The sequence below is a fragment of the Pholcus phalangioides genome, unplaced genomic scaffold (assembly GCF_987345545.1).
Source record: "Pholcus phalangioides strain wild (caught in Gottingen) unplaced genomic scaffold, Ppha-v1.0 ptg000011l_1, whole genome shotgun sequence".
NCBI lineage: Eukaryota > Metazoa > Arthropoda > Arachnida > Araneae > Pholcidae > Pholcus > Pholcus phalangioides.
The window spans coordinates 49,965,877-49,985,835 of record NW_028301604.1 but is presented as its reverse complement, the minus strand read 5'-3'; positions in this window follow the sequence as shown (position 1 = coordinate 49,985,835).

The window sequence follows — 19,959 nt, the reverse complement described above, 5'->3', positions numbered from 1 at the left end:
TCCAACCTATAGAAATGTTAGCTGTGACATTGAGGTAAGTGGAAAAAAAAGTTACGTATTAATATTTTTTTATTGTTTGAAATATATAGATAAACGTTTATACCGCTTCTCGCTATCAACTTAAAAACGAGAAATTGTAAACTCACTCAACATGGAATTGTAAAATCACACAAATAGAATAAATGCATACAAATTAAAAAAAAGTTTAATTTTTTTTATTTTTCGGCTGTCATTGAGGGCTGAGTTCTAAAACATAAATTTAATCATAAGATCTATTATTGGAATTAGTAGAAGGGCTCTCCCAATTACGATTCAGTGCTGCAGTGTCAGATGTAGAGGGCTGGCAGAAGTTTTGGTAAAACTGAAGGCCTTGAGGAGTTAAATGAGTTTGAGAAAACGGGTAGTGGCGAGATTGAGAAGACGGTACAGGCTGGGATGAATATTGAGGAGGAAGTGGGGAGAGAGTGAGACTATTTTTTTGTTGATTAATATTACTGATAAGTTGTAGCACCCCCATCTGAAACTGCAGCACTTCATTTTCATCAAACCTCTATAGAGAAGGCATTATTCCATCAAAGAATGACCGGTGGCGGTTCGGTTTTTCCTCCTCCAAAAACTTCATCATCTTCAGTTCCAATGCATCAGGCTTTCGATGTTTTCTCCGTGGACAATCCGGATTGGGACTTCTGGGTGAAGTCGTTTGGGTTGAGCTCGTGGCACCTTCGTCCATTGTTTGTGGCTGAGAGAGAGACTCGCCCCCAACTGATGAATTTTGATCCCTATTGTCTTCCTCAAAGTTCTCTTCTACATCCCGTGCCTTGTACAATTTTGAAAGAAACTGCAGCTGGTCACTATAAACATACTTCCTGGTATTAGAAGCCCCTGCACCCGATTTTTTTTATGGATTTGGCTTTCTTGTGTGACCTCACAAAAGAATCTCTCACATTCGTCCACCTTTTCACGACTTCTCTTTCTGTAACAATGAAAAGAATCAAACAATAATATACTAAAATGAAACAAAATGAAAACAACAAATTAAACAAAGGAGGAAAATCAGAAAATTTTAAATAAATTTCATAACTAAAATATGCCTATGTATAAATACATATATTACGGTACATGTAATAAATGCGGTAATTATACATACGTACTAAGAAATAGGGTAAGTGATAAATGTTTTAGGAAAAAGTATCCAAATAACGACCAGTACTCAAATATGTCATTTATTTTTCATGGGGCTGTATAGTTTATTAAAATAGAAATGTTAACTTTTTACACGGACTCTTCTCCCTATGCTCCAACAACCCAATTAAAAGTTGTTTCCCTATCACTGCTGATGCCAACCAAAAGAATTCCACGTTTTTATAAGTACAATATTTTCTGAGATATTCTAATTCGAAAAACGAAAGAAGGTTGAAAAAAACACCACGAAATGCGGTAACACAGTTCAATAAAAATGGTTTTAATAAAAATTGTAAATTTAAATAAAATTTATATTAATATAATATTAAAATATTTGAAATTAAATGGGAACGTTATAACCGGGATCAGCTGTATATATACAGTATATAAATTACAAAAAAAAATGAAAAATACAGAAATTGAGTTGACTAAATTTTTGTGTTTTCTTTTCAGGTATCTTGCAAGTGGGCGCACCTTCTCATATCTACACTACACGTTCAGGATAGGCATTTCGACAGCAAGCACGATCGTCAAGAAAGTATGTACAGCTATATGGTCAGTAATGAGGTCAGAATTTCTTCCCACACCATCGAAAGAACTGTGGAAAAAAGTAGCTACAGATTTCGAAAAAAACGCCAATTTTCCGCATTGCATAGGGGCGGTTGACGGAAAACACATTCGTATCATTTGTCCTAGTGGTAGTGGCTCAATGTTCTACAACTACAAAGACTATTATTCTCTGGTGTTGATGGCGGTAGCAGATTCAAATTATCGTTTTGTGCATGTGAGTGTCGGCAGCTATGGTAAAGATTGCGATTCTGCGATTTTTAAGCTAAGTGGGTTGTGGAAAGCCATTGTGGAAGAAAGGCACCAGCTACCAGAAGATAAATGTCTGCCCGGAACACAAAGTCCCCAAGTGCCTTATTTCTTCGTTGGGGACGAAGCGTTTGCCCTCCACAAACATCTATTAAGACCTTATGGTGGATCAAACCTTCCGTTAGGAAAAAAAGTGTTCAACTACCGTCTGAGTAGGGCGAGAAGATATGTTGAGTGCGCGTTTGGCATTCTAAGTAACAAATGGAGAATATTTCACCGAGCAATGAACGTTGAACCTGACTTCGCAGTTGAGATTGTCAAGGCTTGCATTGTTTTGCATAATTTTGTACGAGAGAGGGATGGCATACAGTTTGAGGACACAACAACGATAACAGGGTTGGAAGATTTGCAACCAGAACATTCATCACGCGGAGGTTTGTCAGCTAACAGCATGAGGCAAATATTATGTGACTACTTTGTTTCAGTGGGAGCAGTCCCATGGCAAATGTCAAAAATCTGAAAATTTTGACCAGGTGTTAAATATCTCATAATTACCGATATTAGACAAACAGGCGAGGTATAGGTAAACTTTATGTGATTTACGAATACTAATTTCATGGATGCCATTATTTTTATTATATCAGTTTGAAAAGACTCGGAAGCATATTCCGATGAATTATTATTATTACTATTATTATTTAGTAAAAAAATATTCAGTATAATAAATAAAAAGTTGGAAATTACTCACCAAATTCATTTTTAAGCTGATCTCCTATGGCATCAAAGTCCTCTTTAAGTTCCGCACAAACTTCTTTCCATGCCTTTTTTGTCGCATTTCTGTCCTTATAAATTTCCAGGGATTTATCCCACAACACTGGTCTACCTTCTATTAGTGAAATCATAAGTTCCAGATCGATATATTCATTCATCATGATCTTTTAACCAGCAATTTAACCTAAAAAAAATAGACTAGTACGGACGACAGACGATAATAAGTCGTCGCGTGTGAATAGACGATAATAAGTCGTCGCGCATATACTGAGTCACGTACTCGACCACCAACACGGCGACGACACGGCGTCGTCCATTGTCAGTCGTTGGGACGACAGCTTCAGCGCCATCGGACGACAAAAAGTCGTCTGTCGTGCTTTGTGAAAGGACCTTATTCTTTCTTCACTTGACTACTCCCCTACCACGACAAAATGGCTGCCGGCACTTTTCTCGGACGACCAAAATCGTGGCGTGTGAAAGGGGCCTTACAGTCTGATTTGGAATTTGCAAATATAAAAATTTATTCCTTCAGATGTCTAATTATTTTTACTTCTGATAATTTTTTATGAATTTATTAGAAATGGTTAGGCCCCCCTGGCAATTTGTACTTTTTTGGATGAAGTACTAATTGGTTTTTTTGCTAAAACGTTATAATCGGGATCCAATGCATTTCATTCAAGTGTGTTAAAACATATATCTCGGTTTTAGCGTGATCACGTTACTTTAGGAATGCATTATAATCGAGTTTTAATGTATGCTCATGTAAGAAAGCAAAAAAAAAAAAAAAAATTCATTGGTTAGAAAAATTTAATTTTTTCTTCATTGGTTTTTTATATTGTCCATGACCATGACCATAATTGGTACGTGCGTCTGCAGCCTGCGATAGACCCAAAACCAGCAACCAATCAAAAAGCATCATTTTGACATCACCAAAAAGGGAGATCCCCCTCCCTTCCTCGCTTAGCGGTGACTTGTCCTGCTTGGCGACTTGTATCAAGGTTTCTAGAATACATAAAGGACTTGTATGTCATGTTGGCGAGAGAAATTTGTGGCGTCTGTAAAAAAGGATTTCAAAACCAAACCCCCCTCCCCCTTATTAAGGAAACACGTGAGAAATGTCCACAAAATTTTATGTGAAGGTTCCATTTCTTGCTTTGAAGAGAACTGTTCTGCAAAGTTTAGAACATTTTGTGATTACAGAGAACATTTGAAAGACGTGCATTCTGTTACGTAAACTTAGCATAAAATTTCTGTTACGAGGATATAATACATAAAGAACAAATGAGTTTTCTTTCAAAAAAATTAAAACATGGATTTTTTTATAATTAAAAAAAAACCTATGAAACAAAAAAAAAAATGTTATAAGTCATTTCATACTCGCTATTCATGCGAAATCTGCGTTAAAACCCTTATTTTTTTAGTTTATTAATCACCTTTGCAATTTAAATATTGAAACAATTAAGTTTTATGTTTTTTTCTATTTGTATTTTTTCTGCTTTAACAGGGGAGGGGGGGGGGTTTGATATTTAAATTTTGGTGGACTATGTACTATTGACAATAACTTAATGATTTAAAAAAAAAACAAGGAAGATTCATCCTGTTTTGATTCTATCATGTCAGACATAATATAAATAGAACATTTATTTATAAAAGCATGCTTATTTTGATTGGATACTGGTGATATGAAAGAATCACATTTAATCATACATTAAAAAAACGAAGATAGTAATGAGAAAAACAAAAAACCTCAGTCGAGTTAGTGGGATTCGAACCCACAACCTTAGCAATGCGTGTCTTAAGGCGCCTACACACGTTCAGTTACGCCTGCACAGTTATACCCAAAGCGTATCAATAACCGTAGTCTTTAATACGCTTTGGTTATACCTGTACAGGCATAACTGCGCAGGCATAACTGAACGGTTCGATGCATCCACACCATTCAGTTATACCTGTGCAGGCGAAGCTTCTGGAACCGGTTCTAGGCAATCTGTGGGGATATTTTCATTCTTCGATCTCTGTCTTCGCGGTCTTTTGATCAGTTCGGATTTCTGTCTATAAAGTTCGGAATTTTCTAGTATGATTTCCACAGATGATGCTTTGAGTGTAGTTGGATTGGTTACGGCACTGAAAGTTATTAACTCAAAAAAAAAGAAAAAAACGGGTAACGTGGTACAAAGATTGGTTTAAAAAAAAAGGCAACAATATTCGCACGTTAAATTATCACAGGAATTGAGATTTGCACCAAAAGATTGGCATAATTTCCTCAGAATGGATCAAGATACCTACACAAAGCTTCTTTTTTTTCAATTCCTTTCGGAAATTGCTTCGCAAACTGTTTATTTTTTTAACAACACTGTCTCTGTTCTCTAGAGGATCTATTTCTCTCATTTTCCACACCAATCTCTCATAACTATCATCTTTCTTAATTTTGTTATGGTAATCTTTAGTTTTCACCTGCCACAAGCATTTCTTATTGCTATACATTTCAATGAATTCTTCCAAACATTCGCGCTGTCCGTTTCGAAGATCACTCGTCATTATAAACCTCGAGTCGTGAAAACTAAACTGAACTCTGAACTAAACTCTGGTGGAGTGTTGAAATTGGTGTTTCCCAAATTAGGACTATTCAGGCTATGAATGGACACACGGGGGTGATGGGGGGACGAGAGGAAAACATCAGTTTTCGAAAACTCAGACCATTTTACCAAGGAAACCTTTGTAAATATGGGCCTTGTGCAAAAAAAAGAAAAAAAAAAGAAAACTAGTATTGCACACAGAAATTCGTACTTGTTTCATCAGAGCTAAAGTGTTTTTTTCTCCCTTTGAATGCGCGCTGTACATTCCAGATGTATTGTAACTGTAAATTTATCGGTAAAGCCTACTGTCACAGATCTCCACACCATCTGGGGTCCTGCATCCCCGGGGGCTGGTTTTACTAATGAATATTGTCATTATTCGAGCCATTTTCCCCCAACCCCCACAAAGATGGGATTGGGATCAGGATTCTGGTTTCAGAGCCCGAGATGATTGCAATCATTCTTTTTTCCCACGTTAAAAAATTCGCTATACTGGCGGGTTGGCAAAGAGAATAGCCTCTGTGCCCTGCGGCAGGATGTGGGTGGGGAGGGGCAGGGGGGTGACGCCCAAGAGCCGCGACGCACACTTTGAGGAAGACTGCTGTAACGGAAGATGTTTGTTGAATCTACACCATAAGTACAATAATGTATTTTGATGTTACTAAAACCTCTCATAATGACCGATTTTCATGACTTAAGTAAAAGGCACTACTGCCTACTCATGCTTATCAAGAATGCTATCCATATCTACAGTGATTATGACAATACGTTTAGGCAATAAAAGAGAAATTTTGGTATTACAATCGACGCCCGATATAACGACCCCTTCGTCTCGTCGAGAATGGACGTTATATTTGGAGCAAGGTCGTAGCGAGGGGGAGACTTGGGGGTGTGGTCGGGCCTGATTGGGACGGTCGTTATATAAGTAAAACATAAAACATTTGGGACTTACCCTACCAGTCTTTGTCGCTATAACGTGAATGATCGCTATAACGTGAAGTTCTCATAACGAGCGTCTACTACGAAAACAAGCATCGTTTCTCCTCTGAATATACAGATAGGGGATACACGCTCCTTCAGCATCGTATGATAGAATTTTTTTTCTCGCGATAGCGTCGATTTTAAAAAAATAATTTTTTTGACTTGAAAATTTTTATGGTAACTTACGTAGTGTTTTTCCTTGAAAGAAAACTGCATTTTCACGCGATCTCTTACGATTAATTCAACTCAATTAGAAATTGACTTATTATTAAGCATAGTATGTATATTAATAGTATCACTCAATGATATAATTATATTATCAATCGTATATCTCTCTCAAAGAATTTTTCGATTGTTTTCTTACGTTTAACTAGCGTAATTTCATCTGAATTTTTTTCTTTCAATGTTTGAGCTGAAAGTTGAAATTCGTTGCAATCTGACGAGATGTGTACAAAAAACAAATTCAATGAGATTCATGAAATGTAAAAGAAAATAATAAATTACAGAGATTTTTGTCCTATTGATGCTTGCTGGTTTTCGGTCAAGAAAGGAGTGAGAGTCCTGCGTTTGAAATTGCAAACAATTGCAAACATTAACGGACTCGTATAAACACCTGCTTGATTTCTAAAGGAAGTACATGTGAAAGAATACTAAAAAAATCTGATGTCCCGGGGCCCCTAAAATCTCCAAGAACCCTGGTTAAAAACCTCTTCTCTAAATAATCAATAAACAATTAATAGTCATAGCACATTATTTGAATATAGAGTTTGTGTGTTTCGGTGCATAATTTCGGGCAAATTTATTGAAAAGAGTGATTTCAGAAACAAAATTGCGAATTTTAACAATGGTCGAAATATTTCTAAAATTTTATTTCGATTTTTTTATTCGATATGAAATTGCAAGAAAATATCGTGAAAATTACGCCATTAGAAAAATTTCTTCTAATTAAATGGAATCCCTCTCCAAAACAAGTTATTCAGTTGTTCTATTACATTATCAGTGAAAAAAGAAGAGGAAAGAAAGAGAGAGAAGGGCGAATATAAGAAAGCGGGGAAAAAAAACTGCGCAGTTATACCTTAGGCCGGTATTACGCTATGAAAGTTCTTTGTCAAAGATCATTTATAAAATACGTTTGACAAAAAATTTCATAGTGTAATGGGCAACTTCGATAAAAGTCGCTCTTTATCAAGTTTTATTTTATCAAAGTTAGCCTCCTCGTCCTATATTTGAAAAAAGATTAATGCTGATGCTTTCTATACTGCAGTTTCAATTGCTGAAGTTTACGTATAGGCTATACTTTATGATTGCATAAAGAAATTAGAAGATGAGTTGTAAGGTAGTCAGTGGGAGCTACAAATATCTTAATGCCGTATATGTGAACATCAGCCTACAAAAACAGAAACAAAAAGTTGGATGCTTATCGGATATAACGAATTCAATTCCGTCCTAAAGAATCTGCAATGCAATACTAAAATAATGTTGAATATATCGTTATAACGAATGGTAATATTTATATATATGGGATACAAGGGGTCTCATATTTTCAAGTAATACGTCACCACTCGTGGTGGGGGGGGGCAGTTTGAGTGATGATTGTTTGAGAAATACAGGGGTAAGAAAATATGAAATTGAGTTATGGTATTTGGTTGGTATATATGAAATGGTATATTATTTCCGAAAGTAAAGTATTCATGTAAATTAGCCCTATACTTCTGGTACTTGCAATCAGGTAGTGGGAGCCCTATAACATCACTCGGTCTGGGGCCGTGGCCTCCACAAGGGGTGGGCTGACAAGGCTCCAGCCCTGGGGCCCGGGATGATTTTCATCATTTTTTGTTTTTTCAACTATAAATTCATCATAAAGGGGAACGTGAAAGATCCCAGCCTAGGGGGCCCTGCTTCAGGATATGGGGGCCATGCCCGGGGCCTTATGATGCTCTTAAGTTTTACAGACATGGGTTATAGCAAGATTGGGATTGGATGGGTCAATGAAGGTTACATGTCGTGGGTGACAATCTACGAGTCCGCAAATTTTAGGGGGCGGGGTTGTTTCCAAGTTTTTCTTTGGGGAGCCACACTGGTGGATCGATTTTTTTTCAATGGATTAAGTTCCATAAAATCGAAAGTTGTATTTCAAGAAAAAAGCCCGAATATCTCTCTGAAGCACTACCGTACTATTGCGAGAATCGACGTCGGGTGTGTTTTGTCAACGCGATAGCTAGATGGCGATCTCTAGCTTTAGATAACGCTCTGATTCTGTTCATTCCCATATAACCACTCAAAGAAGGATCGACGTAACTACAGATTTGTGTCAGAGTTCCTCACTCTTCGTAAGCCAATGCGCCACAGCGTTGGTTGATTTTCAACTTTGAGCCCTGAAGGCTAGTCGATCTCAGGTGAAAAAGTCGCACCACTGAGAGCAACAGTCCTACAACAGTACAAATATTCAATCATTACGCTTCACTCACAATTTAAAATATCGATGGCAGCACTGGAAAATCAGACAACACTAGATAGGCACTCAGACTGTTAGGTACACTCCCCCTTTTCCGGCACAACTCATTCGGTAGTAACTTGCCCATGACGATAGACCGGAGTTTTGCTAGGTTTGAAAGAAAGTCTTTGTAAACGTTAGAACCATTGAAATATTGATAACAATTCAATGGACCACTTACAGCCATGATTCCATGGCTCCCTTGTCTCAGTCAACGGTTTACCCACGGCTCTCTTAATACTTGAAGTACTACTTCAAATCACTGAACAGTTACACATCAATATAGATAGCTTGGCTCTGATAAAGGCTGGTGACTCACCCATAGAAGCTGCGACTCACACTTTGAGAACAACTGACTTGCAGTACTCGGGTATTAATATTTTATTCAAAAGCTACGTGAACATCTTTAATGTTTGTGATACATAAGTAAATAATTCAGTTTTCTTCAGGACTCAGTTTTCTTCATTAAACTCGAATATTTACGTTGTATCGGTTTTCACGAATATCGGATCTGTCGAATTTTTTTCACGTGCCACTTCGCTATATCCGGGCTCGACTGACACATCACTGGATTTGTTCGTTCATATAGATGATACATTTATTTCATTATCATCTGAGATAGTTGACAGTAAACCAATATCAGGTGGGAAATCTTTTATCAAATATTGCCTCCTCATCAATGTTTGATAAAAGAGTTATGCTGATGCACTTCCTATCCTGCACTGTGACGTATTAACTCTTCAAAAACCTGTTATTTCTACGCAGGGCCGCAACTAGATATTTTGTCACCCGGGGCAAGTCGGCATTTTGGCGCCCCTTGTAATGTAGAAGCAGTTAAAGGGTGAATTCGGCACCCCCTTCTGGTTCAGCGCCCGGGGCACCAGACCCGCCTGCTCCCCTCTATTTGCGGCCCTGTTGCTACGTTACCTTCTCCTCTCACTTGCCACTCCCTTCTCTGGGGAGAAAAAAATATTCTTTTCCGTGTGTATTTCTTGGATTAAAAAAAAACTTGATTTTTTATCATATTTATTGTTGAAAAAAAACCCCGCAAGAATCTATAACTAGGCTGAGGCAATCGGGACGCTGTCCCAGGGCTCCGAGCCGAATGTGGCGCACAAAAATTTACACTTACTAGGGGTCTTCTTCACAAAAATTCCGTATCCGAAAAACGAACCCTTCACGAAATAAAAAATAATGAATCCATAAATTTGAAATTTCATTTCTTTTGCTATAGATCAACTAGATTATTTCGTTTCCCACAAAATTACTCATTTCATCCAGGTTTAGGTTCACTTGTATTCAAGGCCATTAGTTAGGGTCCCGACATTTCCAGAGGGGTGCGGGGTCATCATGCGCTCAATGCGTGGAGAGGTGGATCAGTGGGCAAAGCGCACTCGGCATCATAGGCGGAGATAGACTTGGAAGTCTGGGGGGCACGATGATGACGATGTGTCAATTCATCTATACATATATGGATTAGATCAGTCGACTTCATCTTTGATGCTGGGGGGCAATGCCCCCCCAAGCTCCCACCCTTATTTCCGCCCATGCTCGTCACCCCCACGCGCCATCTCATGACGAAATAAGTTTTACTTAAATACTTATTACTATTAATTCATCAATAAGTATCATTCACACTAGTAATTATAATTATTAAACAATTATTAATTAATCAAGGTGGTTGGGGGAAACTATTGAGTTAATGATGTTAAATTAATTAAAACGGGCTTTTACTGGTAGGAGTAAATTAATTATGAGCATCAATTACTTAAATAGCATCCAACTCATCATGGTGGTTATTTCGTTTGTTAATTCATTATTTGTTTATAATTAATGAATTATTATTCATAAACTAATCATCATCAGGAACTAATAAGTTCGTGATGATCAACTGATTCATTTAAAACGGACTTTGACTTGGTAAAAATCCGAAATGAAAATTTACAAGCGTTTTTTGGACTTTCACCAACTTGCTTTGGTAAAACCCGAGTCTTTGGGATTTTACCGTTACATATAAGACGCAATATTAATATGATGAAACGCGGGCAATTTAGTCGCTAAACTTTTACTCTGAGCGTTGTATTCCTCAACTTCTTCATAAACTGACATATTCATTATTCATTAAGTTGCGTTCCTAGCTAAAGATGTAATGCATCAAAATAATTAGCTTCTTCCGCAAATTACTCCATCCAATACAATCATCCACATAAGTTTCATGTTTCTTAAAACCGAGGCCATTACAGAGGTTGCAAATGATAAATTTCCTATAGCAAATGGTAAAAAAATTTCTTCATCCATAACTACTACCAGCAACAGCACAAGACTAAGGCCGGAATTACACTATAAAAGTTTGATAAAAGTTCGTTTATAAAACTTCAAAAATGCAACCAATAGGCGGATCAGTTAAGTTCGAATGTAACAGATGTGTTTATTGGTTACATTTTTCAAGTTTTATGAAAGAATTTTTATCAAAGTTTTATAGTGTAATACCAGCCTAACGAAGACTGACAAATGGACGAAAACTTTTGCAAAAACAATTTCATATAAATCTTTTATATAGTGTAATGTGGTCCATTTCCTTTATAAAATAAATTAAAAAAAAAATTGAATACAAAATTTATAAAAGATCTTTGCCAAGTTATATAAAAGAAAATTTATCAAACTTTTATAGTGTAACGCCGGTCTTACGCTCTAACCACTGTACTAATTGCGGTTATAAAACACCTGTAAAATTAATCTATCATTAAACGTCGCCAAGTATGTTGGCGTCAATCAACAATCGTGCCAAATAACCAAGATCATATCCTGCGATCAAGCTCTATAGTTCGTTTCAGGTTAACTTTGCAGTGGAGAGGAAGCTACGAGGGAACCGCATCACTCGTTGCTATGACAATGAAAGCCTGTTAACCTATGTATCGATGCGCGGCCTCGGTAAGGTATGGCTGATTCTCGCCAATCTCGCAGAAAAAAATATTTTTTACGTATAACGTAATGCTTGTATAAAAAATTGCAGTCAGTTAGTAACAATTAGCTAATGAAAAAAAACCCATCGTCGATACTTTCAGAAATTAAAGTGCGGTTTTTGAAAAGTATCTTAGTAACTTCTATTAACCCGGTTTTCACGTTTGAATTTGGGAATAGCCCCAAATAATAATAATAAAAATGATACGGAAAAATTTAGAATTCTTTTACTCACTTTTCTTGCCGAAATTTCCGTCGCTCACCCACCCGAACGCATATACGTCGATGCCACTTGTTATCACTACAGTTTTAGTCATTTTTTACGGATTGCCATTCTATGGAATCCTCACTTGAAGTTGTAGAACTATCGGATTCTCTATTACTTATTAATTGTTGCTCCAACACGTGTTCTATCAGGCCATCTGCAATCCTAATTCTTTCCTTTTCAATAACGTGCTTTATGCATTATTGCCAAAAAGAACGGAGAACGTTTTAGCGTGTTTCTATCTCTGGTGAAAAGAAAGATACAACTCTCACAGAAGTAAAAATTACACTGCGACCCTAAACCATTGTGGGTCTCTCTCTCTTGCTTATTTATATTTATCTGGAGAGACACCGAAGGGGCATCTGGAGGAACAGCCTCTGCTGTGGGGGAGAAGATGGCGTGTTGGTGTGGGTGCAAAAGAGACATTATTTATGTCAACACCCTCCGCTATCGGCTATTGGAATTCAGAAACCACCCCTATCCTAGGAACACGGCAAGAAATAGATAATTTAAAAAAAAGGGGGGGGGTTGCCTGGAACCGTAACCTACACCCATAAAGAGAGCCTCTCACAACGGTATCGGCGCTGTCGTGAAAGAGGGACACTTCCTGTAATCTATGAGTGAATATCTGAATTCGTTGGAGGCTATTTTCTGGAGAAAAAAAAAACTGATTGAATATTCGTCTGGGTGTGTAGGCCTATAACTACATGCAAAACTGAATGAAAAATTGTATCTATTGGAAAATTCAACAAAATGACGATATAATATATATATAATTGTGCAACCAAAAAAAAAAAAAAAAAACACGACAGTGATATTGGCGGGGAAAATTTCTTGGAAATCGCGCCAAAGTGTTCTTGAGCTCGCCATGGATTTTTGATAATGGTAACCAATATTTTTTCTAATTTAAAAATTTTAAACGAATATACATTGGTTCAAAACGGTATTTTTTCAGTATCTTTTTCGGCCGCTGCGGTGGTTGAGTGGTCATAATGACGGACTCGCGTCGCGAGGATCCGGGTTCGAACCCCACCGTCACCGCAGTGGTGCTCGGCTGAAGTTAGTTTCCTATGGTTCCCAACTTCGAGTCACAAATGCAAGCCGATCTCCCCATTAAAAAGTCTCGCCACAGAGAGCAACAGGCCTACAACGATTAATTATTCAATCATTACACTTCACTCATAGTTAGAAAAAACTGGTGGAAGATGGCAGCACTACACATAACAAGCATTACACAGAAACAAACTTCACATCAGGTTTCACTACACGTACACGCACATTCCCGCATGTACCAATTCGTTAGAGGTTCCGCAAAGGAATATGGACAAGGTGCATGTCTGGGTGTAGCAGTAGTATCTTTTTCGAAATCATAAAAAAAATTGAAATATTCTATATAAATGATCGTCAGAAACCTCCGATGTATGGGAACTATATTTTGCGGCGAAGGAATACACTCTCTACCTTTCTCTTTACTGCAAAGTTAACCTGAAACAAACTATAGATCATTAGCCCTGGGGATGACAAAACAGTATTTGGCTAAAAAGGCATCCGTAACCGAATGCCATTGTCATCTACTTCCCGATATTTCTTGTATTCATCCTTTCCCTCCAGGGATTTGAGTCCTGTTGTTGAAATTGTGGGAAAAGAAAAACAGCGGTGTCCAGTGTGAAGCCCGCGGGCACCAGACTTTCCAGATGGTTTTGCAGGCTGTTTTTCCTGAGCACATGCAATTAACAATAATTGAATCCGTCGGTCTTTTTCACTCAGTGAAAAGAGCTGCTCATAAGTATACAGTGAGGGATGCCTGTTGTCAATGGTGAATGGTCCCTGGTTGTTTTTTTTTTGAAATGATATACAGTATATTTTCCACATGAAGAAAAAACTCGTTTCTACCGTACAGCAACACCTGCCCCCCACAAGCGTAGGGCTGAAGATAATTAACATTGTTTTGTTTCCATGCTATAAATTCACTATGGGAGCCAGCCAAAGATTTCAGTTTAGGGCGCGGTAGCCCGGTCGATAAGATGCTCGCCTAATAGTACCAAAGGATGTTCAGAGGTGTCGCGAGTTCGATACCCGGTTCATCCTTGTCAGAAAACTTTCCTGACAGAGGGGTACAAAAAAAAGAAAAAAAAAGTGACTTGACTGCATTAAAACTGCTACCGCAGGGAGTTCCTCCATCGAGGGGTTAGCGCACCAACCTCTCGACGAGTATAAAAAACAAGCCTGCTGTTCGGAGTCGGCAATAAATTGTAGGTCCCGGTCTAATTAGCCCTCGGGTGCAGAAAATGATCGTGGTGCGACAAATATGATCTATATGATTCCAGTTTAAGAAGACCCCTGCTTCAGGATGTAGGGACCATATACTTACCAAAATGTTAGACTAGAAGCTAGGTGTGGCAAATTTTTCAACTCGTCCTTCATTGTAACCCAGCTGCACATAGCATGGACCTTTTATTGCCGTTCCTCTGCAATTCTTTTTGTCTCATAGATAGATAAATTATGAAATTAATGAATTATGAAGTAATCACAAATTTGCACTGTTGGAATAACGAAACCATGGCCTCCACGAGGGTCGAGTTGAGAGGCTTCAGCCTGGGGACAAAGGACAATTCTTAATTATTTTTTTGTTTAATTTAAATGCTTTTTGAAAGTTAGTAACTCGGATTTTTACTGGAAGAAATTCCTTGCGCTCCTTTTCTGCCCCCTCCAAAGATCAATTCGAGTGGTGGAGGGGGGTGTTTAATTCCCAACTCTTGAGCAGACATTAATGGATTTTTTTGCAAGTTATTTTTGCAGTAAAAAAACACTTTTGGGAATTTAAAAAAAATTAAACGAACCTAACAAATAATAAGGTAAATTGAAAAGTTTTTGAGAGATCAACATTACAAAATGTCTGGTCTTGTGAACGCTAAAATTAGAGGCGAGAGATTGACGAGATATCTTGTTAATTCCGCTTAAAGGGTTGAATATACGGCGTGTGTTTCAATAATTTCATAATTTATCTATTAATACTATATATTAATTGTATTCAAAATTTATTGACGTAGACAGAATTTTCTCGGGGGGGGGGAGGGTTCAGATTTTTTTCCTTCTGGGGGGGGGGGTTACTTTTTTCTCTGCAAAATAACACCCCGGCCCACCAATTATACGTGCGTCTACAGCCTGCGGTAGACCCAAAACCAGCAACCAATGAAAAAGCAGCATTTTATGACGTCAGTAAATAGGGAGCGGGGCTTTCTCGTTAGCCCCGATAGGGAGTGGAGAAGGTTTTTTCCTCTCATCTTCACTATAGTTTGTTTCAGGTTAACTTTGCAGTGAAAGAAAGGTAGAGAGTGTATTCCTTCGCCGCAAAATATAGTTCCCATACATCGGAGGTTTCTGACGATCATTTATATAGAATATTTCAATTTTTTTTATGATTTCGAAAAAGATACTACTGCTACACCCAGACATGCACCTCGTCCATATTCCTTTGCGGAACCTCTAACGAATTGGTACATGCGGGAATGTGCGTGTACGTGTAGTGAAACCTGATGTGAAGTTTGTTTCTATGTAATGCTTGTTATGTGTAGTGCTGCCATCTTCCACCAGTTTTTTCTAACTATGAGTGAAGTGTAATGATTGAATAATTAATCGTTGTAGGCCTGTTGCTCTCTGTGGCGAGACTTTTTAATGGGGAGATCGGCTTGCATTTGCGACTCGAAGTTTGGAACCACAGGAAACCAACTTCAGCCGAGCACCACTGCGGTGACGGTGGGGTTCGAACCCGGATCCTCGCGACGCGAGTCCGTCATTATGACCACTCAACCACCGCAGCGGCCGAAAAAGATACTGAAAAAATACCGTTTCGAACCAATGTATATTCGTTTAAAATTTTTAAATTAGAAAAAATATTGGTTACCATTATCAAAAATCCATGGCGAGCTCAAGAACACTTTGGCGCGATTTCCAAGAAATTTTCCCCGCCAATATCACTGTCGTGTTTTTTTTTTTTTTTGGTTGCACAATTATATATATATTATATCGTCATTTTGTTGAATTTTCCAATAGATACAATTTTTCATTCAGTTTTGCATGTAGTTATAGGCCTACACACCCAGACGAATATTCAATCAGTTTTTTTTTTCTCCAGAAAATAGCCTCCAACGAATTCAGATATTATATCATTTTTATTATTATTATTTGGGGCTATTCCCAAATTCAAACGTGAAAACCGGGTTAATAGAAGTTACTAAGATACTTTTCAAAAACCGCACTTTAATTTCTGAAAGTATCGACGATGGGTTTTTTTTTCATTAGCTAATTGTTACTAACTGACTGCAATTTTTCATACAAGCATTACGTTATACGTAAAAAATATTTTTTTCTGCGAGATTGGCGAGAATCAGCCATACCTTACCGAGGCCGTGCATCGATACATAGGTTAACAGGCTTTCGTTGTCATTGCAACGAGTGATGCGGTTCCCTCGTAGCTTCCTCTTCACTGCAAAGTTAACCTGAAACGAACTATAGTGCTAGACATTTTTGGATATGAAGGTTTTCGTCAATTGATAGGCTTCCGGGGAGGAGGGTGAGAATGGTAGCTGTTAGTAGTGAGTTTAAAGAGGCGAAAAAATCACTCTAATTAATAGCGATTTAAAATTCCTTTTCTTTTCAGGCAAACATTGAAAAGCGTTTTCAATGTAATATATGAGCTATTTTTAAATGATGTGGTAGAGCCCAAAAATTTAGGCACTAAAAATGCCTAAAATAGGTACTAAAAAAAAACATTTATAATTTTTGGAAGGAAGAAAAATAATTAAAAACAAAGATATTAAGGGGTTCCAAAAACTAGCTGAAAAATTGGTTGCACTTAATCCGTCCAGTGATTTAATTATAGTTTGTAATAACTGCATTATTATATTAGTTAAATTGATTTCAAGCCCAAAATAAAATGTTAGTAGATCCTCAGGATTAGGGTAATTCCAGGACTCCCCATTACCAGACTTGGAGCCGGTAGAAAAAATAATCTGTGGGGGCTCCTTCGAGTTGCGAATAATTCTCATTTATTTGCTGTATTATTTGGAATAATTATTATCATTTTTATAGTTGAAACATTGCTATCTTATTTTTTTTTACAAAAATAGAACAACTTTTTTTAAATATTGCCACATATGAGGGTAAATACAGGCATAGGCGTACGCAGAATTTTCTCGGGGGGGGGGGGTGCGTGTTTTCCTGCAAAATAACACTATCATATATATATAATTTTGGCTCAAGGGGGGAGGTTAGAACCCCAAAACCCCCTTTGCGTACGCTAATGAATACAGGGCCCCTTCAAGCGCGGGGCCCTGTGTGGTCGTATCTGCCAAACGCCCCTGAGGGCCACTCTGGTCAATTTAATCGAATATTAAATGCTGTATGTATGTTTAATAAATAGCCATGGTTGTTTGCAGTGCATTTATGGTACAAAAAATAAAATCAAAACACCATGGGCCCTGTCTACTCCTACTCTGCCTTGTGTGAGCCATGGCGTCAATTCATGACCTCTTGGAACAGCCACCAGCCAGCTATGCACATATAAAGCAGTCCAATGCCTGGCCGAGACATTATGTAAAGCGTGCGGGAAAGAAACAAAAACTTCTAGTTTCTCCTCTGCTTTTCTAGCATGAGCTGCGTTCATCTGAAACAAAATCATTCACATCTAACACCATCTGGTCAAAGCAAAGTTAATATGTAACACGAGCAAATATGTTCCGGCGCCCCTACTCTTGTTTTTGCCTATGTAGTGCATTTTTTGCATACCGTCATGTATCTATTTTGCAAATGTTATACACTCCTGTTGTGCTATACAATTTCACCTTGCATCCTTTTGTACATGCAATAATTTTCTACCTCCCGCCCGCGCATATGTTTTTTATATTGTTCTGAATCAATGCCAACACAATGTGTCATTATCTGCCCCTACACAATGTGTCCCCATTGTGCATAATTTTTGATTGCAGCTCGCTCTGTAAACTTCTGATAGATTTCTTGCTATGCTTTTTTTCAAGTTTGTACATCGCCGCCCTCTCCCTGGTTTGCATATCTTATGCATTAACACAGAGAGAGAGTGATAATTAATTAACGAGTTTAATAATTTCATTAATTAATAATTTCATTAAAATTTGAATTTTTGCCTGCTGTGCCATTAGTACGAACACAATGGAGCTTACTCCGCTTCGCGAGTGCCCTTTTTTTCTAGTGCCCCACCAGTTTAAATTCCTTATAAAATGGCCTGCTGTCATGGGATATTCTAAGAGGCCACGAGTGAAAATCAGATGAAAGGGGGAAGTCATGACAAGTGACTGGTTTGCATATCTTATGCAGACCAGCAGAGAGATATGAAGAAATCAAGTTTTCCAAGTGAAATATATTGGGGAAAAAGTGTGACTTAACTTTCAGAATCCAGCAGAGCTGTACATGAAGCAGAAGCCATCTAAACCTATGTGGGCATGGCTTGGGGTGCTCATGGAGGCCCTTCATGGTCACATATGGTACTATAATTTTTGAGTGTAAATATGTATAAGCTGTTTCGATTACGTAAAGGGGCACCCCAGAATTTCGCCCGGGGAGCCATGATAGTGAGACAGCCATGCATAGAACCCCAAAAAAAGGAAGTTCACTGAGTTCCAGCCCACGGTAAGGTGCAGACCCATAATAATGTGTCGGTAGGAGCGATTTATTGTGTAGGTTCGTTGGATGGTCCAGCATTTCGCACATACCTATTATTTCCATATAATTTGTCCCTTAAGAAAGGTGGCAATCTCCCCTTTCCCCCACTTTGATTGATCTTATCTATAAAATTTTTGTTCATTATAAATTTAGTTTGGATTAAACTAAATTCAGTAAGTAGAAAGTGTTTCGTTCCTTCATGAGGGTAGGGGGCCCTAGGTACGACGAGGGGGCCCACGAGAAGAAAATGTGGTTCAAAATGGACCATAAGCTAAAAAAGGTTGAGAACCACTGCTCTAGAGCGTCATGTAGCTCATGTGCACAAAATGTCATCCACATAAAAGTCCGAGAGTGCAATCTTGGACGCATAAGGAAACCGAAATTGTTCGTCTAGCGCAAGCTGTTTCAGCACACGTGTAGCTAAATACGGAGCACAAGCTGTACTGTAGGTGACAGTCAATCAGTTAGAGTCAAAGAAAATCTGAACGACCTTAACAGGATCTTTCAGATTTTCTTTCCAAACGATTCTCTGCAAATCACAATGGCTGGATTCAATCAGAAAAAATTTGCCGATACATTTTTACAATGTCGGTGGTGAAAGAATATCTATGTTGACGAAATCTCATCATAACTGAGAATAAATTCTGTTGAATAGTTACATCATTCATGAGCAAATGGTTAAAAGACATCCCTGAAGAAGAGATGGCGGATGCATCAAAAACAACGCGAAGTTTTGTACTCGCACTATGAGGTCGGTGAACGCCATGATGTGGCATATAGTAGGTGTTGTGATCAACTGCAACAGAGGTGAGTTCTTCCATGTGTCCCAAATCCTCATACTCCTTCATGAAGGACACGTTTCTTGTTTACAAATTGGTTAAAAAAAGTATTTCAAGCCAGAGGCGGATTTATGGCTTTGCCTCTTGTGGGCTATTCAAATACACGCGAATTCTGCCCCCTTCTCTCGCTCTATTCTGATGTTCTTGACCTCCAATCACTAAAATTTGTCACCCCTCTAAACTTACCGCCTTGGGCAAGCCCCCCTCATCAGCCCCACTTCCGTAAATACGCCTCTGACTCCAGCTAAAAGAGTTATTTAAGCAACATCCAACACCACCACACGTGTTGCCCCAAGCTGAGAAATGTGTAATGCAACGAGAGCACAACATTATAATACACATTTACTTCCAGTTTCCCGTTTGGCGGCGGTTCAAAGT